Source organism: Cherax quadricarinatus, chromosome 78, assembly GCF_038502225.1.
Source record: "Cherax quadricarinatus isolate ZL_2023a chromosome 78, ASM3850222v1, whole genome shotgun sequence".
Lineage (NCBI taxonomy): Eukaryota > Metazoa > Arthropoda > Malacostraca > Decapoda > Parastacidae > Cherax > Cherax quadricarinatus.
The window spans coordinates 9,104,805-9,126,951 of NC_091369.1; the positions used below are offsets into that span (position 1 = coordinate 9,104,805).

Here is a 22,147-nt window from a genome sequence, read left to right on the forward strand (position 1 = left end):
CTCCAAAACTTTTTCTTATTTTCAACAAAATTTGTTGATAACATCTCACCCACTCTCTCATTTGCTCTCTTTTTACATTGCTTCACCACTCTCTTAACCTCTCTCTTTTTCTCCATATACTCTTCCCTCCTTGCATCACTTCTACTTTGTAAAAACTTCTCATATGCTAACTTTTTCTCCCTTACTACTCTCTTTACATCATCATTCCACCAATCGCTCCTCTTCCCTCCCGCACCCACTTTCCTGTAACCACAAACTTCTGCTGAACACTCTAACACTACATTTTTAAACCTACCCCATACCTCTTCGACCCCATTGCCTATGCTCTCATTAGCCCATCTATCCTCCAATAGCTGTTTATATCTTAACCTAACTGCCTCCTCTTTTAGTTTATAAACCTTCACCTCTCTCTTCCCTGATGCTTCTATTCTCCTTGTATCCCATCTACCTTTTACTCTCAGTGTAGCTACAACTAGAAAGTGATCTGATATATCTGTGGCCCCTCTATAAACATGTACATCCTGAAGTCTACTCAACAGTCTTTTATCTACCAATACATAATCCAACAAACTACTGTCATTTCGCCCTACATCATATCTTGTATACTTACTTATCCTCTTTTTCTTAAAATATGTATTACCTATAACTAAACCCCTTTCTATACAAAGTTCAATCAAAGGGCTCCCATTATCATTTACACCTGGTACCCCAAACTTACCTACCACACCCTCTCTAAAAGTTTCTCCTACTTTAGAATTCAGGTCCCCTACCACAATTACTCTCTCACTTGGTTCAAAGGCTCCTATACATTCACTTAACATCTCCCAAAATCTCTCTCTCTCCTCTGCATTCCTCTCTTCTCCAGGTGCATAAACGCTTATTATGACCCACTTCTCGCATCCAACCTTTACTTTAATCCACATAATTCTTGAATTTACACATTCATATTCTCTTTTCTCCTTCCATAACTTATCATTCAACATTACTGCTACCCCTTCCTTTGCTCTAACTCTCTCAGATACTCCAGATTTAATCCCATTTATTTCCCCCCACCGAAACTCCCCTACCCCCTTCAGCTTTGTTTCGCTTAGGGCCAGGACATCCAACTTCTTTTCATTCATAACATCAGCAATCATCTGTTTCTTGTCATCCGCACTACATCCACGCACATTTAAGCATCCCAGTTTTATAAAGTTTTTTTTCTTCTCTTTTTTAGTAAATGTCTACAGGAGAAGGGGTTACTAGCCCATTGCTCCCGGCATTTTAGTCGCCTCATACGACACGCATGGCTTACGGAGGAAAGATTCTTTTCCACTTCCCCATGGACAATAGAAGAAATATATATATATTATATATATATATTTATATATATATATATATATATATATATATATATATATATATTATATATATATATATATATTTATATATATATATATATATATATTATATATATATATATTATATATATATATATATATATATATGTATATATATTATATATATATATATTATATATATTATATATATATGTATATATATATATATATATTATATATATATATATATATATTATAATATATATATATATATATATATATATATATATATATATATATATATATATATATATATATATATATATATATATATATATGTTGCAATCAACACATTATCAGATTAGATTAGATTTAGATTTTGCCACCGAAGTGGCTAGTTTATTGTGCACCGATATCCATCCTGTAGACGGTAGCGTAAGAGCATATGGATACACAAAAGGCCCAGGAACTAGGCCCCAAAGGGTTAACAGGAATACATATTGATTTACATCTACTTATCTATAGTTCACTTATCTGTTACAAGCAAATTTAGGAAATTTGCTTAGTATATCTGGTATCTTATTTTCATTAATAAGATATCTTGACATGTCACATAGGTTATTAAACTGTCTGTCTCTGTATTCCTCAATAAGTGGACAATTAAGCACATAGTGTTCAAGAGAGTGACCATATGCCTGATCACATAATTTACATTTAGTTTGATCATCATCTGTGTGTCTCCCAAACTGCCAGAAGTACTTGTAACCAAGCCTAAGCCTGGCCACTACAACATCAGTCAGTCTGTTCACATTGCTCCATAAACATACTTATCTACGTTCATGTTATCATAGTGGGTTATAGATCTACTCAGGCTTCTAACTGCATTCCTATTACAATCATTTATCATCAGGAGCTTGGAAAATTGCAGAAAAAAGGAGGATGTCCAAGCAAGTACGTTCCCAAGGACCGTCTTCACTCCAGTGAAGACAGTCCTATAATGTTGAAGTTTAAGTTATGGCAGGAAAAGAAGGAATATGTATAACTTAAAGGAGTATGTGGATTAAAATAAGTGCCGGATTCGAAAAGTGGATTATAATAAGTGTTTATCGGAGATGTTGTTTAGGAGGTTTTGAACCAAGTGAGAGCAACTGGGTGAGGATCTAAATGCTAACTAAAGTGGGAGCAACTGTTGTAGAGGGTGTGGTAAGTAAGTTTGGGGTGCCAAGGGTAAATGATAATGGAGGGTCTCTGATTGAACTTTATATAGAAAGAGGTTTGGAAATAGGAAATACGCATATGAAAAAAAAATATTTAAGTATACGAAATATATAGAGCGTTATGACAACAGCTTGTTCGACTATGTATTGGTGGATAAAAGGTTGATGGGTAGACTTCTGGATGTGCATATTTATAGAGGCGCAGATATATCAGATCATTATTTAGTTGTAACTACACTGAGAGTAAGAGGTAGATGGGATACAAGGAAAATTGCACCTGCGAGTAAGAGAGAGGTGAAAGTTAATAAACTAAAGGAAGTAGTCATGGTAAGATATAAGCAACTATTGGAAGAAAGATGGGCTAGTGAGAGAATAGGTAATGAAGCTGAAGAGGTATGAGGTAGATTTAAGAATGCTGTTAGTGCAGCAAACGTCTGAATATAGGGAGGGTGGGTGCGAGAGGGAAGACAGCAATTGGTTGAATGAGGTACAGAGAGTAGCAAGGGAGAAAAAGCTAGCATATATTGCACCCCTGAATGGGGCCTAATGTGTATAATGTATATTACCTTTTCATATAATTTTATATTGCCCATATTTTCATTAATAGCTAAAATGAAAATATCTTGCTTTATATTACTTAACTATGTCATTAGGTAGGATGTAACATTTACACTTCACTGTGCTCCCTGTTTGAGTTGTGGTTGGCTGTCAGCATTGGCAAACTGCTTAGCTAACTACCATCTCGCTTGTTTACCTGCTGGCACCGTGCTGGAGTACCACGGGAGTCACGTGATCGCACCTGAGTTAGGAGACTGTCCTCCCTTCATCGTTCTCTCTCAGCTGGTCACTGCTCGACCAACACCTCTCTCACCGTCTCTCCAGAGATCTCTCTCGTCTCTGGCTGTTTGCTCGTTATTTAGACTTGTTTTGGTAGAGTATGGTTTCGCTGGTGAGTCGAAACATACTTCTTGTAACTCTGTGTAACTTTGTTCACAGAGCATAGTTCAGACTTTGATTTTTGACGTTGTACTGAGGTTGTGTGTCGTACTGACACTCTAAGTCAACCCAGGTCCCAAACTACAATTTCTAACCTATTTCGTGTGGCATCTACGCACCATCGTAGTCGGGGATTTGGTTATGCTGAACTTAGATTCAGTATTAAGGGAGATTTATGACTTTTATGGAGGATCTGCTTAAGATTATTTGAAGACGTTTAATGAGTCACTGTTTAAGTCGAGTCTTATTGAGATATAACGAACACCTTTGAGCACATACACACATTGTCACACACGGTTGTATATGCTAGTATTATTTTTATAATCGATAACAATGTACCAAACGGTACTTAGTCGTACTGATATGAAAAGTGCCCTCAGCACTATATTACCCAGTACAATTTCTTTTTGCACTACGAGAGAAGTGTAGGAGCTTATAGCCTAAATTATATCAAGTTCATTTACTTTGATTTTGTCCACCTAGACAACTTTGTTAATAAACTTCTCAATTTTTATTTCGTTAGTATACTATGAGTTTCAATCCTAACGCACTACTAAAATTTATCGTAATTTTAAAGGATAACTGGAACAGAATACTGACTACTTGTTACAAAAACCAGAAACAGGCTGAATGCTAGAAGGGGAGACGACCTAGTATTTATTCTCTGGAGATGTCTATTCTTTATAGATATCGCCTTTTTGTAACAGCATATGAGAGGATTTTATAAAGCAGAGTAAAGAGAGTAAAAGAGAAATTAAGAATGGTGAGGGTAAGTAAAAGGAGAGCAGATAAGAGAGTGGATGTTCTGTCAAAAATTTGTGCTGAGAATAAGAAGTTTTGAAGTGAGATTTATAGGTTGAGAAAGCCTACAGAACGAATGGACTTGACAGTTAAAGAAAGATGAAAATTATTAGATGGAGAGTTGGAGGTATTGGGAAGATGGAAATATCTTGAGCTGTTAAATGTTGATGAATTATTATTATAATAATGGAGGAGCGCTAAACTCGTAGAATTATACAGCGCCTGTGGGGAGGGGGTGGAAGGTATTCAGGTTTAATTCAGGGAACTGGAGCACAGATCAAATTTCCCAGATCAAGATCCCCTCACAAGCGTCAAGGAACCTCCCTTGAGTGGCCAGGAAAGTATAACATCCTTTTGGGATGAGGAAGAGCCAGATGTGAGAGTGGTGGAGGTGCGTGGGTAAAATGAATGGGGGCAAAGCAGCTGGGATTGGTGGGATCAAGACAGAAAAGTTAAAAGCAGTTGGGGATATAGTTTTGGAGTGGTTGGTACTTTTGTTCAATAAACGTATTAAAGAAGGGAAGATACCAAGGGATTGGCAGAGAGCATGTATAGTTCCTTTGTATAAAGGAAAGAGGGGACAAAAGTGTAAAAATTAAAGGAGAATAAGTCTGTTGAGCATACCAGGAAAAGTGCATGGTAGAGATATTATTAAACATAATTAAGAAGACGGAGAGCAAGATCACAGACGAATAAGGCTTTAGGAGGGGTAGGGTATTTGTAGATCAAGTATTTACACTGAAAAATTCATGGATCTAGAAAAGGCATATAATAGCATGGATACCTGGAGGTTACCTGGAGGTTATTCCGGGGATCAACGCCCCCGCGGCCCGGTCCATGACCAGGCCTCCCGATGGATCAGGGCCTGATCAACTAGGCTGTTACTGCTGGCCGCACGCAGTCCAACGTACGAGCCACAGCCCGGCTGATCCGGCACTGACTTTAGGTATCTGTCCAGCTCTCTCTCGAAGGCAGCCAGGGGTTTATTGGCAATTCCCCTAATGCTTGATGGGAGGCTGTTAAACAGTTTTGGGCCCCGGACACTTAGGGTGTTTTCCCTTAGTGTACCAATGGCGCCCCTACTTTTTATTGGGGGCATTTTGCATCGCCTGCCCAGTCTTTTACTTTCGTAGGGAGTGATTTCTGTGTGCAGATTTGGGACCATTCCTTCCAAGATTTTCCAAGTGTAGATTATGATATATCTCTCCCTCCTGCGTTCCAACGAGTACAAGTCAAGTGCTTCCAAGCGTTCCCAGTAGCTAAGGTGCTTGACAGATAGGGGAACAATGTGACAGATGTTGCAAGTGTATGGAATAGGTGGTAGCCTACTAAAAGCAATTAGTTTTTTATGAAGACAGTAACACTCAGGTTAGGGTATGTAGGCGAGGGAGATTATTTTCCAGTAAAAGTAGGCCTTACACTGGGATGCGTGATGTCACCTTGGTTGTTTAATATATTTATAGATGAGCTGTAAAAGACCTGAATGCTAGAGTGTTGGGGAGCGGTGTGGGATTAAAAAATGCATAATCTAATACAAAATGAGAGTTGTCACAGTGTTTGTGTATATTTCGCCTGCTTTTGCGAATTCCTTCCATTGTTAAAATCTCTAGTAAGGCTGATGCATGCAGGGGATGAGATGAAAAGCTGTAAGCCTTCTCCCTGAAAGCTGGCGGCCTTGGATCAACGTGTAGCGCAAGCTGCTTGCCAAGGTATTGTCCAGTGTGGGTAGATTGATATAGCACTGCGTACCTTGTTCCAAGGTTCGTAGGTTCGAGTCTCCTTCAGCCAGAGATCAGTGTTTGTGTATATTTCGCCTGTTCTTGCGAATTCCTTGCACATATATATATATATATATATTATATATATATATATATATATATATATATATATTATATATATATTATATATTATATATATATTATATATATATATATATATATATATATATATATATATATATATATATATATATATATATATATATATATATATATTCAACAAACCGGCCGTATCCCACCGAGGCAGGATGACCTAAAAAGAAAAACTTTCGTTTTTCTTTTTAGATTTAGTAATTTATACATGAAAAGGGGTTACTAGCCCCTTGCTCCCAGCATTTTAGTCGCTTCTTACTACATGCATGGCTTGTGGAGGAAGAATTCTTTTCCACTTCTCCATGGAGATAGGAAATAAAGATCAAGAACTATAAAGAAAATAGAAAACACGGATGGGTGTGTATATATGTATGTGTGTACATAAATGTGTAGCGTGACCGAAGTGTAAATGGAAAGTTTAAGTTACAGAAAAGTTTGTTACAGAAAAAAAATGACAGCAATCCTACCAATATGTAAAACAATTACAGGTTTCCGCGTCACACTTAGGTGGTTGCTGTCTACCAACTTACTACCTAGGTATGTATGTGTACTGAACTTCATATTTCTTAGAATATGGAAAACTAGGCTGTCTATGAGCATTCGAAAATTCAAAAGTTGATTTGGTAAGAAACACTAGTTACTGTTTTGATTAGTACTCAAGTCTTATTAAAAAGTGACAAAGAAAATGTTTGCCTTGACATACTAAATTGAGGTGCAAAGGTTCAAGTAAATTTTGATCAGTATATACTCTACACAAATAACCCGCACAGAGAGAAGCTGATGACGACGCATGTACTCAATTGAGTGTTGACATAAGACACCATTTTCAGACATTGGATAAAAATTATTCCTGATTAAAATGAACACTTTAAATAACTAATATTTGTTTATAAAAAAAAACTTAAGAGTACTCTTACTTAATATAATTATCTACTTCCTCCGGTACGTATGCCTCGTCGAAACACTTAGATTAAAAATCGTTATATTTTACACAGGAATTTAAAGCATGTAATGCCAAATTACGTGGCTTAAAAAATAAGACTAGTGAGCATTAGATGTAAGCCTTAAAGCGAACCTCTCATTGTGTATTTGTAATTACCTAGGTGACCCAGTTAAAACATTTTCATTTTCCAGGCACCCATAGCCGCCATTACTTACCTGGAGAGAGTTCCGGGGGTCAACGCCCCCGCGGCCCGGTCTGTGACCAGGCCTCATGGAGGATCAGAGGCTGATGAACCAGGCTGTTACTGCTGGCTGCACGCAATCCAACGTACGAGCCACAGCCCGGCTGGTCAGGTACCGACTTTAGGTGCTTGTCCAGTGCCTGCTTGAAGACAGCCAGGGTCTATTGGTAATCCCCCTTATGTATGCTGGGAGGCAGTCGAACAGTCTTGGGCCCCTGACACTTATTGTATTGTCTCTTAACGTGCTAGTGACATCCCTGCTTTTCATTGGGGGGATGTTGCATCGTCTGCCGAGTCTTTTGCTTTCGTTGTGAGTGATTTTCGTGTGCAAGTTCGGTACTAGTCCCTCTAGGATTTTCCAGGTGTATATAATCATGTATCTTTACCCAAGTATTTCAAATTTAAAACATATAACGTGATAGTGTGCTTAGATGTGGGAAAGCTGCCGTAGCACCAGTTATATTCTTTAAGGTGAGTGCTATAATTACTCATCCACACGGTCACATATTTTACATGTCATACCATACTTAAACTATCATCACTGGTTTCAAACCTGGTGCACACATGTCATTAATCATGAAAGTTCTCCACCCAGTTGCACACCATACCATCCAACTAGAGTAATACCACAATCATTATACCTAGTCATGGAATATTAGTATTACAACTAAAGTAATACCACAATCATTATACCTAGTCATGGAATATTAGTATTACAACTAGAGTAATACCACGATCATTATACCTAGTCATGGAATATTAGTATTACACCACGCTACAGAATACTGCATCATCAAATTCTATCGTGTTTCCATATGATATCCACAGTAGCACCCGTACGTAAGTTTATCACTCCTGCAAATTACCTTAAACGGTGTTACAAAACCTTACAAGATAACATCACCAAAGACAAACCGGAACCTAGCCCAGTCCTTAATACACGATCATGTACGTGCATTTATAGTCACATAAACTCATAGCCCTACTCGCCTTCCCCACAACAGCTAGTCACACCACCCACGTGTATCCCACCCATGCATTCGCATCTCCCACGCACAAACTTTATACCAAAGATCTTGCCCAATATGTCTCTAAAATATCAGCAGTCAACCCACGTGTGTTTCTCCGTTGCTTGTCAAATAAATATCCTAGCTGTCGAGTTTACCCTTACCATTTTGCAACAAATCTTCCTATTTTGACACTATGTAAATAAGAAGGTTCATGACGCCAACGGAATATGATTACCCCCAAAAGCACACTCGGGTTTTCGTACCCACGTCTACACACGACTAAATTTCACTCTTACGCCACCCACGTATCAAAAAACATACGCCTCCCGCACTGCAACAAACCCAGTGTCGCCCACACTGCATGGTATCCACATTCAAACAAGGCTAAAACGAACACACTCTTAACACACCCACGTTTTGCACTCTCCAACACACCTACGCCAGCCGTCAATGAACCACGCCCTGACTGCCCACATTCTGGTACATCATCAGCGCCCATACTACCTTCACCATTAACTATGCACGGCGACCGCATTAATACATACACACCTCCCACGAAAAAAAATGGCAACACGACAGAATAATTAACCGCTCCTACACAATATCCATAAAATACTCTTGAAACTACAAATTCTCTACCACGTCCATCTTTTAGCAACATTTATACTTAGTTTTAACAATAAAATATAATGAAAAATCTGTAATTATTTATTTTTATGTCGAGATGTTCCCAGTTACTCAAGAAGCCGTTTTTTAAAGTAAACAGCCTACTCCAGTTTCAGAACTTGGGCGAAAAACAGACACCTCATATTACATCCTCAATACAACAAAATCAAGCATTAATCCGCCAGCAAAACTATCCCACTCACACAACTGCTAACAAAACTACATCCACATAATCAACAAAACTACACCCACATAATCACCAACAAAGCTACACCACCTACACAAACAAGAAAGCTAAACCACCAGCACAACCAACAGTATTACAACACTCACACCAACCAACCATTGAACAAAACTACATTACCCACACAATCCATCAACAATACTACAACATTGATTCCACCACCAATACTACACCCACAACCACGAAGAGAACTACATTATCCGCACAGTCGACCTACAATATTATACCACACAACCACGAAAATAAATCGCCCACACAATCCACCAATATCACCTAGCTACATAATCTACCATTAGCAATGCTACACCATTCACAATCATCAACTAACCTACAACACCCCATACAACCACGGACATAACCGCGAATCCAAATAAAAAAAAGTCTCATCTACTTATAGTTAAGACTGTCAGCAAACCTAACGTAATATAACCTATAATCTAATTTAATCTAACCTAATATAGTATTATCTAACTTAATCTAGCCTAACCTAACGTAACATTTTTTTACTATTTCTGTTCGCCAAAACTACACCCACACTATCCATCAAAATAAGAGCCGCCTACAAGACTACGCCACCCACGCATACATACGCCCCAACGCATCTCGTGGTATTAAAGAGGTCAAAAGCAATCCGTACTATGCATGATATAATTATCTCCATTAAAATTTATCAATGCTTGTCTCTAGGTGTATGTTTATTTTGTTTTGAATCCGTAAATCAGGTAACTAATTTATACTTCCAGTCATCCATTATCAATGGTAATTTTTGAACAAATGACGAACACATGGAGATAAGACAGAATATAAAACTAGTTTATTTTTGTCCTAGTAGAATAAACTTGGATATAACGAGTAATGTGAGGTGTTTGAATGAGGTTACTACGCTCTTTCTGGGAAAGAATGAAAAATAATCTAATGGCTATAATCATAACCTTAATTTTTAAAGGGGTGGACCAGAAAGCCAGCGGAAGGCCTCGGTCAGATAACCAAAAGAACCAGCTGCGGGTTATCATACGACTTGAGACTCGCGTCAGGAAACACTTGTCCTGTTTCCTGACACACGTAACCTAACTAAAAGAACGAACCGGCAGAATTTTCAAATATTGTAATAGGGGTTAGTAACTGACAGGTTGGACCTGATCCAGCATGGCCAGTGTACAGGATTCAGGGCTTCATCCTTTAATAAAAAATTGTTTTATTTTAATCAGGGGGAAGCGCAAAATCCACAGGGGTCTTGGTGTCTAGGGAATGGGAAGAAATCAGGATCGATGAAAGGAAAGGGGGGAGAACAAGTCCAGTCCCTTAGATCAAGAACTTACCGGCATCGAGGCACCTTCCATGAGGAAATTAAAACCTAGATACAGTAACTGGATAATTGGTGAATAAATCAGTCAAAAATGTTTCATACTGTGCAAGCGTAAAACTCTATGTAATTTGTTAAAAGTATATGTTATGTTAAGATTGGGAAAAGATTAGCCGGCAGAGCTCTAGACGGCAGACCTAAGTCAGAAGGCCTAGTAGTGACCTTTTTATGAAGTTTGTAAAATTAATAAAAATAAATCGTAAATACTATAGCGAATATACAGAATCGAAAAACAAAATTTTAGTACAACTAAAAAATTTCAAGTTAAAAAATCCAACATTACTATTGATTGCTTTGTATTTAAACAAAAAAATTACCATACTGCCAAAGACAAATACGGGACATGATGCGCAGGCGCTCTCTCAGTCGTCAAAACTAGCTAGGAAAAAATCCAGTATAGTTAATACTTTATTAGGTAAGACACATATGCAACAGTTAGGTATCTTTATTTCGAAACGTTTCGCCTACACAGTAGGCTTCTTCAGTCGAGTACAGAAAAGCTGATAGAAGCAGAATAGACTTGAAGACGATGTAATCAGTCCATCACCCTTAAAGTTTTGAGGTGGTCAGTCCCTCAGTCTGGAGAAGAGCATTGTTCCATAGTCTGAAACAGTTAATACTTTATATCTCATTTGAGGTCATTAAAAAAATTTGAACTCGGACAAGTCAATAGATGCCATAAGTTATTTCGAAATTCTATATGGTATATTGTTTAATAAAGAAGAATTTACAATATTATACTGAATAAAAGAATTACAATTAAATAATTCTTTGACATTAGTCTTCACACTAGATTTATTTAAAGATAAATTAAATCATTAAACTATCTTCCAGTAATTACTGCTCATATTTATGCAGTTTTAGCCATATTTCATTAAATTTAAGTTTCTTGTAAAAGTTATGGCAAATTTTGCAAGGAACATTCTACAAGATTGATGGACTGAACACATCGACTCCAGGTTGAGGGACTGATTACCTCATTCTCCTCCTCTCCTTACGCCTTCCTCTTTGTATTGGACTGATGAAGCCACTGTGTGGCGAAACGTTTCCTGAATAAAGATTCCCATATGCTGCATAAGTGTCTCAATCTTCAACTTGTCGGTTTTTCAAACCATTCATCACAAGGAACAGAATACACAACCGTGACGCTGTAAAAGCTTTCTATAAAATATTTGTTTTTAAAAAAAAAAATTCAAAGGTTTTGGGGAAATGAGAGTTTATCTTTGTAAGGCAGTCAGTGTCACTTATTAATTCAGAATGTTTTGTTACGTAAGAACATAAGAATGGAGGAACACTGCAGAAGGCCTACTGGCCCATGCAAGGCAGGTCCTTATCAAAACGACCTCTGATAAATTAGACACATGTGCAACTCTTGGGTATCTTTACTGAGGAAACGTTTCGCCACACAGTGGCTTCATCAGTCCATACAAAGGAGAATCTTGAAGATTCTCCTTTGTATGGACTGATGAAGCCACTGTGTGGCGAAACGTTTCCTCAGTAAAGATACCCAAGAGTTGCACATGTGTCTAATTTATCAACATGTCGGTTCTCTGAACCATTCATCTACAAAACGACCTCTACCTAAAGCTACCCAAGAATTAACTCCCGTACCCCATGACACCAATCAAACCCAGCCCCTCCCACTCGTATATTTGTTCAATTTCTTAAAGCTACCCAAGGTCCTAGCCTTTATCATTTAAAGGCAGTACCGCAGGGTATATATTGTCAAATACTAGGTCAGGTTTATACCATCAGGTAATCCATCACCACCAAGATTATAAAATTATAAGTAGTCAAAAGTAACGTAATTTACAAGATTATCCGTGGAAAATTATGTATAGTGCTAAACCCGTAGGGGTCATACAGCGAATGGGGGAATGGGAGGTAATCGGGTTGGATCCTAGAAAGGTTAGGACAAGTTTAGTTCCTTGGATCAAGAGCCTCACCATCACGGCAACTCCCTGGAAGAGCATCCTGGGAGAAGCGCACCTCAACCACACTCTCCATCACATTTTGCTGGCCAGCAAATTATGTCTTATTACTCCCCCGTCAGCGTCTCTTTATATTGTGTCTATATCATCAGTCGCGGCATATATCGTGAATATACGCACCTGCGAAGTCTTAAAGCTATTGAAAGTGCTGGAAAGTTGTAGCAGCGTGGTGCAGCACAGCCAACCTTCACGACGTCTTCACTCAAACTGACGCTGCTTTTTCCGCCACTTTGTAACTTATAGTAAAGTTCTACAGTCACTTGAATACATAATAACAAAAATAAACTGAATATTTAGTTCTGCTAATGAGACATTTAAAATTCGAAAATTATTATTTTGTTGTGGAAATGGTTTAATTTCTGTATTTAAAATTTGAATATGTCCCTGTATTTCATATAAATATTCCTCTTTCAATTTTACAAATTATCTTTATATAGTATATATTATGTATGGTTTAGAAAGACACGTAAGCAAACACTATAACATATTTATTAGAAAACGTTTCGGTCCTGGGACCTTGATCACTTCTAACATGTTAGAAGTGATCAAGGTCCCAGGACCGAAACGTTTTCTAATAAATATGTTATAGTGTTTGCTTACGTGTCTTTCTAAACCAACTTGTCGGTATTTATTACCAAGGTTTATACCATATATTATGTATAAATGTGTGTGTGTGTCGTGCAGAAAAAGTAAAACTTGCGATTTTTACTTAAATAGGAACGCTCTGTTTGCCTAATAAGAACAACGAAAATTTGTGTATGGAATAATTTCGCAAAAATCATTCTGAACCTAACGAAAAAAAATATTTCATTATTTGTTTATTATTAAATTATTGTAAACTTATTTAAAATATATTTTGTTGGATTAGGCTAAATTAAATTGCGCTTGTTATAATAAAGTTCTTCTGGTACAAAATTACTAATTTTTACATTTACATAAATGGAAAAATATATATCTTTAAACGTATAAGAGAAAATTCTAGAAAGGACTTAATTTTAAATGAGTTCTTGTTGAGTGCCCACAGAAACACTCCCTGATTTCAAACAGGTATAACATGCAACTTTGTTGTAATAATCTTTCACAGTAGCTTCAGATGTAGGATATCAGCTTCATGTGGTATAGTGTAGCATTAAAGACAATATGCGCCCCTCTGGTTGTTCGGCAAACATCGATGTGATAGCCCAGGTCGGTCCAGACGCTCTGCAGCATATCTTGTATTATCACGCGAACTGCTTCAGTGATCGAAATTTTCAGCTCGTCCAGGGTTGCAGGTAGTGGTGGTACGTAAACTGTGCTCTTCACGTACACCCAAAGAAGTCACAAACAGTGAGGTCCGGAGACCTCGCAGGTCACTTGCAGAGGTGGAAGCCAAGGATGCCATTTACAACAGTAGTCAAACACCCAGGTACTTCACCTAACTGGACTCTCCTAATTGTGGTTGCAGGGATCGAGTCATACCTATGTACCTATCTATGGTATTAGATCTACACTGTATGACCCTTGTAGGCTTAGCGCTTCTTTTGAATATAATAATATAGTACTAGATACCGTACAGAGAGGTATCCTCATTACCACCATATATTCACATCAATGCTGTGCTAAATCTTTGTTAAAGCAATACAATTATGTGATTAGCGTTACTGATGATATGATTCACACCACTCGAAATATCAACACTCATCATACCTGTAATCATGTAATGTTCAATATCCGTGCCAAATGATTATGACCAGATACAGACATATAAAAGTTCATTATCTTTGTAACTTGTTCAGCTATCAAAACTTTGGGGTCCAGTCCCTGGACCCATTATGTACCTCTGTAATCTTTTGGCTACCCCCCACAGAATGGGTATTTGGTGCATAAATAACGATATTAAACTAAAAAAAACTAATTAGCTTGACTTAAAATCATAATCATTAATCATAATTCAACTTATAATTCTTAAAACAATTAAACTCGATAAAAACCATATAGCATGTACTAATAGGATATTCGATTCTCTTGTATTCATTATAAATCCCAATTTTATTTTTACAACCACCTAAGAGACTATACATATAACCAATCAATTAATTATTACCTTATTAATTTTAAGATAGTCTTAAGTTTGCAAAAAATTGCAAAAAATGCTCTGCATACTAAGTGGCTTTCTGTATGCATGCCTAAATATCATTCACCATTGTACAAAACATTGTATCATGCTGAAATAAAGAATATTTAATCTTTTTCTTAAAAAAAAAAAGACATTAAATCAGCGCCGTGCCAGAAGGGAAGGAAGGAGCTGTCAGTAAGACAGGTATAATAATTACAGCAGAGTGCGAGTAGGAGTCCCTCTATGGTGCTCATCTCAGGGCTATTGTACCATGTTGTATTTTTACCATTTATCTGTAGGTGTTTTTCCTACAATAGTTTGTTCATCTCTTGTCAGACAATGATTTGTTTTTACCATTATTACGACGAAGTTTTCTCAGCCTGAATAACCTCTCAAGGAAGGTGCCCTTGGTTCAAGGAAGGGATCTTGATTCAAGGTGCCCTTGGTTCAAGGAAGGGGGTCTTGATTAAAGGAAGATCTCTTGATTCAAGGAAAGACTTGATTCAAGGAAAGACTTGATTCAAGGAAAGACTTGACTCAAGGAAAGACTCTTGATTCAAGGAAGGACTTGATTTAAGGAAGGACTCTTGATTCAAGAAAGGACTCTTGATTCAAGAAAGGACTCTTGATTCAAGAAAGGACTTGATTCAAGAGAGGACTCTTGATTTAAAGAAGGGCTCTTGATTCAAGGCTCTTAATCTAATTGGTATGACTGTAAACAACTTATTGATAGCAATGGAATTTAATCCTTTTTGAATAATCAAAATAACCCACGAAATGATTGGGCAGATCTAACACCTGCTATCCTTACCTGACTGTTGTCACTCACTCACCCATTTGACCATAAACAAAAATATTAATCTCAATCTTAAAATAATGAATCCTATGATACTCCAATACTGAAACTATGTACTGTGCCAAAACAAAAGCATTCACATTGCTAAACTCACAAACTAGTATTTAGTCACTTAGCCATAATACCAACTTACCTCATAATTTGTAATATTTTAAAATAAAGAATTAAACTAAGTCTGCCCGAAATGCCTAGCCATGCTAGGCGTTCTAGTGGTACACTCTGTAATCATTATTTAACTACATATAAACCACACAATAACCAAATTCTGTAAATTCAACATTGTAATCCTTGAAGATTGAGACACTTATGCAGCATATGGGAATCTTTATTCAGGAAACGTTTCGCCACACAGTGGCTTCATCAGTAAAATACAAAGAGGAAGGCGTAAGGAGAGGAGGAGTATGAGGTAATCAGTCCCTCAGCCTGGAGTCGATGTGTTCAGTCCATCAATCTTGTAGAATGTACATTCTACAAGATTGATGGACTGAACACATCGACTCCAGGCTGAGGGACTGATTACCTCATACTCCTCCTCTCCTTACGCCTTCCTCTTTGTATTGGACTGATGAAGCCACTGTGTGGCGAAACGTTTCCTGAATAAAGATTCCCATATGCTGCATAAGTGTCTCAATCTTCAACTTGTCGGTTTTTCAAACCATTCATCACATTGTAATCCTTATAGAGAATAAACTTTGAATTCTAAGGAAGACCTAAAACGAATCCAAACGAATAATCCACACTGGCTTTTTTTTTGTCATTATGGGTCATTGACCTCCAGAGTTACCAATCTGTGGCTTAATGATAGCATCCAAGGACCCGGGGTTGATTCTAGGTCGAGTGGACACTTGCGTCCTTAAGACAAAAAGTTTATTTTGATTATTAACCCCGAAGAGTCAGTAATTCAGGATGACAAAAGACAGTCAGGATGGTTTATTTCCACTGGGCTCCTTGACCCCTTTTACCCAGGATGCAACCTTTAACAGCGGTATAACACCCAGGTACTACTAGATGAATCGGGACAATAGGTGTAAGTTTGAATCATCAGAATTTTCTACAAACATCGTTTTCATTTATTTAAATTATAAATTATAGAAAACGTATTTGTGTTGACTGATGATAAACTATTCTAAAAGACGCAGACTTCAAATAATAATACCTTAATTTACTACAAGTACATGTACAAGGTATACAGGCCTAGCTGACATCAATGACATACTACTATATAGAAAGCCCCTTGTTATGCTGAGCATTTCGGGCAAATTAGGTCAGTTTTGTCCCAGGATGCGACCCACACCAGTCCACCAGGGTGGCCCGGTGGCCTGGTGGCTAAAGCTCCCGCTTCACACACGGAGGGCCCGGGTTCGATTCCCGGCGGGTGGAAACATTTCGACACGTTTCCTTACACCTATTGTCCTGTTCACCTAGCAGCAAATAGGTACCTGGGTGTTAGTCGACTGGTGTGGGTCGCATCCTGGGGGACAAGATTAAGGACCCCAATGGAAATAAGTTAGACAGTCCTCGATGACGCACTGACTTTCTTGGGTTATCCTGGGTGGCTAACCCTCCGGGGTTAAAAATCCGAACGAAATCTTATCTTATCTTAACCAACACCCAAGTACCCATTATGAACTGATGGGTGAAAGGGACAGCAGATGCCTTATGGAAACACGTCCCTAATGTTTTTCAGACGTACCGGGAGAGATTCGAACCCCGGACCTCAGTGTGTGAGCTGAGTGCCCTAGCGATCGAGCTACGGGAGCAGGAGGTAAGGCTGTCCTCAAGTGATCACCTGTCTAGTTACTGGTCAGACCCAACGATGTTTAGTCTTACTGACCTAATAACGATTACATATAATCCAGAGACACATCACGTTATGTGTAGAAGACTTCATTTATCCCTGAGGGTTATTAACCCAGGATAGCCTATGCTATCATCCTGGAAAGAGAGACCTAAGGACCCGTGGGAATAAACCAAATTGCTTCGTTTTCCTTGTTATTCCTTAGGAGTTAATAATCGATATAAAATCTTCTTCCAGGATATAACCCACAGCAGCCCACTGACTCTTAGGTACCTATTTACTGTTAGGTATATAACTCCGGTCTTATTGAGGATTTGCAGTCACCTAATTAAAGTTTGATGGTCCAAGTCGGACCGAAACCGCCATAAGCTTTTTTTCTACCATGTTCGGGTTATTTGTGTATTGTTCCAGTCACGGTATTGTGGCATGTTTTTGATTCACACTGGTCAGCCATACTGGAGGTGACTCCCAGCGAACTTTTATTGATACACTAGGCGAAACTCGTTTATATCATTACGTGGTGAAAAATGTCGAACTACACTGGGAATGATGGTACATAAAAAAAAAAGCATTGCTACATACCATACATTACCATGAGTAATTACACAGTGTACGTAATATTTAGTGGAAGAGATGTGGCTAATACGGAAGTAAGTTTATTTAGGCACACGTACACATTCAATTCAATTCAATTCAAAGTTTATTCTCTATAAGGATACAATGCTGAGTTTACAGAATTTGGTTATTGTGTTGTTTACATGTAGTAAAATAATGATTACAGAGTGTACCACTAGAACACCTACCATGGCTAGGCATTTCGGGCAGACTTAGTTTAATTCTTAATTTTAAAATATTACAAATTATGAGGTAAGTTGGTATTATGGCTAAGTGACTGGAGTTTACCTGGAGTTTACCTGGAGAGAGTTCCGGGGGTCAACGCCCCCGCGGCCCGGTCTGAGACCAGGCCTCCTGGTGGATCAGAGCCTGATCAGCCAGGCTGTTGCTGCTGGCTGCACGCAAACCAACATACGAGCCACAGCCCGGCTGATCCGGAACTGACTTTAGGTGCTTGTCCAGTGCCAGCTTGAAGACTGCCAGGGGTCTGTTGGTAATCCCCCTTATGTGTGCTGGGAGGCAGTTGAACAGTCTCGGGCCCCTGACACTTATTGTATGGTCTCTTAACGTGCTAGTGACACCCCTGCTTTTCATTGGGGGGATGGTGCATCGTCTGCCAAGTCTTTTGCTTTCGTAGTGGGTGATTTTCGTGTGCAAGTTCGGTACTAGTCCCTCTAGGATTTTCCAGGTGTATATAATCATGTATCTCTCCCGCCTGCGTTCCAGGGAATACAAGTTCAGGAACCTCAAGCGCTCCCAGTAATTGAGGTGTTTTATCTCCGTTATGCGCGCCGTGAAGGTTCTCTGTACATTTTCTAGGTCAGCAATTTCACCTGCCTTGAAAGGTGCTGTTAGTGTGCAGCAATATTCCAGCCTAGATAGAACAAGTGACCTGAAGAGTGTCATCATGGGCTTGGCATCCCTCGTTTTGAAGGTTCTCATTATCCATCCTGTCATTTTTCTAGCAGATGCGATCGATACAATGTTATGGTCCTTGAAGGTGAGATCCTCCGACATGATCACTCCCAGGTCTTTGACGTTGGTGTTTCGCTCTATTTTGTGGCCAGAATTTGTTTTGTACTCTGATGAAGATTTAATTTCCTCGTGTTTACCATATCTGAGTAATTGAAATTTCTCATCGTTGAACTTCATATTGTTTTCTGCAGCCCACTGAAAGATTTGGTTGATGTCCGCCTGGAGCCTTGCAGTGTCTGCAATGGAAGACACTGTCATGCAGATTCGGGTGTCATCTGCAAAGGAAGACACGGTGCTGTGGCTGACATCCTTGTCTATGTCGGATATAAGGATGAGGAACAAGATGGGAGCGAGTACCGTGCCTTGTGGAACAGAGCTTTTCACCGTGCCTGCCTCGGACTTTTCTCTGTTGACTACTACTCTCTGTGTTCTGTTAGTGAGGAAATTATAGATCCATCGACCGACTTTTCCTGTTATTCCTTTAGCACGCATTTTGTGCGCTATTACGCCATGGTCACACTTGTCGAAGGCTTTTGCAAAGGCTGTATATATTACATCTGCATTCTTTTTGTCTTCTAGTGCATCTAGGACCTTGTCGTAGTGATCCAATAGTTGAGACAGACAGGAGCGACCTGTTCTAAACCCATGTTGCCCTGGGTTGTGTAACTGATGGGTTTCTAGATGGGTGGTGATCTTGCTTCTTAGGACTCTTTCAAAGATTTTTATGATATGGGATGTTAGTGCTATCGGTCTATAGTTCTTTGCTGTTGCTTTACTGCCCCCTTTGTGGAGTGGGGCTATGTCTCTTGTTTTTAGTAACTGTGGGACGACCCCCATGTCCATGCTCCCTCTCCATAGGATGGTAAAGGCTCGTGATAGGGGCTTCTTGCAGTTCTTGATGAACACGGAGTTCCATGAGTCTGGCCCTGGGGCAGAGTGCATGGGCATGTCATTTATCGCCTGTTCGAAGTCATTTGGCGTCAGGATAACATCAGATAGGCTTATGTTAACCAAATTCTGTGGCTCTCTCATAAAAAATTAATTTTGATCTTCGACTCTCAGTCTGGTTAGTGGCTTGCTAAAAACTGAGTCATATTGGGACTTGAGTAGCTCACTCATTTCCTTGCTGTCATCTGTGTAGGACCCATCTTTTTTAAGTAAGGGCCCAATACTGGACGTTGTTCTCGACTTTGATTTAGCATAGGAGAAGAAATACTTTGGGTTTCTTTCGATTTCATTTATGGCTTTTAGTTCTTCCCGCGTTTCCTGACTCCTATAAGATTCCTTTAGCTTAAGTTCGATGTTTGCTATTTCTCTGACCAGTGTCTCCCTACGCATTTCAGATAGATTGACCTCTTTTAGCCGCTCTGTTATTCTTTTCCGTCGCCTGTAAAGAGAGCGCCTGTCTCTTTCTATTTTACATCTACTCCTCCTTTTTCTTAGAGGAATAAGTCTTGTGCATACATCGAGTGCCACCAAGTTAATCTGTTCTAGGCATAAGTTGGGGTCTGTGTTGCTTAGTATATCTTCCCAGTTTATATCGGTTAGGACTTGGTTTACTTGGTCCCACTTTATGTTTTTGTTATTGAAGTTGAATTTGGTGAATGCTCCCTCGTGACTAATCTCATTTTGTCGGTCTGGGGCTCTGCGCATACATGTCTGAACCTCAATTATGTTGTGATCTGAGTATATTGTTTTTGATATGGTGACATTTCTTATCAGATCATCATTGTTAGTGAAGATGAGGTCTAGTGTATTCTCCATTCTAGTAGGCTCTCTTATTTGCTGGTTTAAATTGAATTTTGTGCAGATTTAAAAGCTCGTGTGAGTGTGAGTTTTCATCAGAGCTGCCTCCTGGTGTTATTACTGCAACAATATTATTTGCTATATTCCTCCATTTTAGGTGCCTTAAGTTGAAATCCCCCAGGAGCACGATGTTGGGTGCAGGAGCTGGAAGATTTTCCAGACAGTGGTCAATTTTTAACAGCTGTTCCTGGAATTGCTGGGATGTTGCATCCGGAGGCTTGTAGACTACCACAATGACTAGGTTTTGGTTCTCGACCTTTACTACTAAAACTTCCACTACATCATTTGAGGCATTAAGCAGTTCTGTGCAAACAAGTGACTCTGCAATGTACAGGCCAACCCCCCCCCCCCTTTTGCCTGTTCACTCTGTCACATCTGTATAGGCTGTAACCTGGGATCCATATTTCGTTGTCTAAGTGATCCTTTATGTGGGTCTCAGTGAAAGCCGCGAACATTGCCTTTGCCTCTGCAAGCAGTCCACGGATGAAAGGTATTTTGTTGTTTGTTGCTGGCTTTAGACCCTGTATATTTGCAAAGAAGAATGTCATCGGACTGGTGGTATTGTTGGTACTGGGGGGGGGATTTTTTTTCCGGCATTAGTATCTGTATCTGTTGGTTTGGAGTGGAGGCCATCGACTGTGGCTCCACTCCAGGAATGACTGGATTTGGTGTACAATTTCTGCCATTTCCTGCCAGTTTTTTTTTTCCTTCCTGGCACTAAAAAACCTCTCCCTCTTGAGTGGCTGTGGTTACCCAGGTTTTCCCATGGCCTGGATGTTTTGTATCTTTTTGTCCCCTTTAGATGGTGTACCTGGCAATTTAAGTTATAGCACAGTCTTAGTGGTGTTTCATTAGGTTTTGTTAGAACAATATTCTTGGTTTTTTCAGTTTGTGGGTCCCTAGAATCTGAGAGAGTGTTTTCCAGGTCTTTTTTATATCTCCTCTAGTGTCTGTGAATCTACTGGAGTAGTATAGTTGTTTGGCTTTTTTTATTACTTTGGTGAGAACTGATGAATAGTGTTTAAGAATAACTTTGTGTATTAAGCCCTGTTTATATTGCTTTTCATATTGGTGTTTCTTGTCAATGGATTTCAGAATGGTGCTGGTTAGCCATGGGCAACCAAGCCGTTTGTTTGTGATCTGTTTCGTTTTTATAGGAAAATGTTTGTTGTATAGTCTAAGTAATTTGTTAAGAAAAATGTCTGTCCAGTCATCAATACCATTGGCCTTGGAGAATTCTGTAGGCCAGTCAACAGTCTCTAGGTCAGCTGTGAACTTCCTTATTGACGCCTCATCATGGAGTCTAAATGAGACTTTGTTGTATTCAAGTGGTGGTTTAC

General features: G+C 38.9%; 2 protein-coding genes across 2 annotated transcripts in view; one reads left to right on the forward strand and one right to left on the reverse strand.

Moving 5' to 3' along the window:
* LOC128701660 (cytadherence high molecular weight protein 1-like) overlaps positions 1 to 12,888 on the reverse strand; it is a 71,486-nt gene extending 58,598 nt beyond the window's left edge. The window contains exon 1 of the mRNA XM_070101682.1: positions 12,783 to 12,888. The gene's annotated coding sequence lies outside the window, so the exon portion shown is untranslated. The remainder of the gene's footprint in view (positions 1 to 12,782) is intronic.
* The window catches only part of Tsp26A (Tetraspanin 26A), a 257,157-nt gene that overhangs the window by 133,682 nt on the left and 101,328 nt on the right, over positions 1 to 22,147 (forward strand). The gene's annotated exons all lie outside the window — the stretch shown is intronic.